General features: G+C 41.1%; 1 non-coding gene across 1 annotated transcript; it reads left to right on the plus strand.

Annotated features, from left to right (window-relative positions):
- The first annotated feature begins 539 nt into the window (after positions 1–539).
- LOC142870247 (U4 spliceosomal RNA) lies at positions 540–680 on the plus strand. Its single transcript, XR_012918684.1, has one exon. It is a non-coding gene; the product is annotated as a U4 spliceosomal RNA (small nuclear RNA).
- The last annotated feature ends 775 nt before the right edge of the window (positions 681–1,455 follow it).

Consider the following 1,455-nt stretch of genomic DNA (forward strand, 5'->3'; position numbering starts at 1 on the left):
AAGTGTACATTGTGAATTTCCTTATGATCCTTGCTCATGGGTCATGCGTTAATAGATCTCCCTTTTATTCTGTTGAGGGAGAGAAGCATTATATGAATTCTGCAGCATCTTAGGGAAAGAAATCTGAGAGTAGTGGACAATGGCAAGCTTTGTAAATGTTTGCTAGAATTTGGAATAAGTGGTAGAATACCTGGAACCAGAATTGATTGCCATGTATGCCTCAGAGAGGTGCATGGGAAGGACAAAAGGGATTGTGAAAAGAACTGTGCTTTGCAACTAGACAGATCCTTGACCATCCTGTCACAGAAAGCATCCGCCCTTTCCCAAATCCTCCTCATTACATCCCTCCATTTATTTATAGCATTGTCCCAATCTGTTATATTGCTTGTTTCTTGACTTAGTTATTTATTATCTGTCTTCCCTACCAGAATGCATGCTCCATCTGGTTAGTGACCACCTTGTCTGCTGTGCACATGTCTGTATCCACAGTGAGGCATAAATACTTAGCATATAATATGAACTAAATAACCACTGAATGTAGCTTTGAGCAGTAGCAGTATCATAGCCAATGAAGTTTATCCAAGGTGCGATTATTGCTAATTGAAATCTTTTCCCAATACCCTGGCATGACGACTTGAAATACAGTTAGCGTTGGCAATTTTTGACAGTCTCTATGGAGATTGAACAACAACAAAATGACGACAACAAAAAAACAGCACTGAATGAATGGATGAGAGCATCCTGTTTGGCCACTTATGGCCATGTAATGCTGAATAATTTAACTTTAGTGTTTGTTTGTAAAATTGCATAACACACAAATACCTTGCAGCATTGTTGGAATAAGTACTTGGAATCATGGTGTAAAGTCATAGCATGGCATTGGGCATGTCGGGACTCAGAACATGATACCTCACAGTATGGTGCCTTGAAATGCTGTGTACTTTGAACTGAAGGAGACCAAAGGGGCCTCAGAAGCAAGGTCTTTCTCTGACCTTTTCCCATCCTCCTTTCTCCTCTCCTTCCTCCTCCAAGGCAGGCTAAAAAACTAGGATGCCTCTTCCCTGAAGTGACTCATAGAAACTAGAACTTCTCTTTAGGAAGCAAGCCATAAAACCTAGAAATATTACTCTATCCTTCCCACTCCTTTCTGTGTAGGAGCTGGCCATAAAGAAATCCTCTGATCTATTAATACCATGTCTGATAGTAGGTCATCAGACCCTCATTCCAGAAAGAGTCCTGCCCTATACACCTGGGAAGAAGAAATGCCACATAGAAGGGTCAAGAAGAATCTGAACAGACAGGTCTTGCTGGTTTCCTCCCAAAGCCTGTTACCATTAGACCTTTCTCTGCACAGCTGCCCATTCTTCATTAAATCTAAGCGCACAAATGAACAGCTTTTCCTGGGTCTTTGGGTCTTCATTTCTGAAGGCTCCTGTGTCATGTAAAACTTTAATT

This window comes from Microcebus murinus, chromosome 3 (assembly GCF_040939455.1).
Source record: "Microcebus murinus isolate Inina chromosome 3, M.murinus_Inina_mat1.0, whole genome shotgun sequence".
Taxonomy (NCBI): Eukaryota; Metazoa; Chordata; class Mammalia; order Primates; family Cheirogaleidae; genus Microcebus; species Microcebus murinus.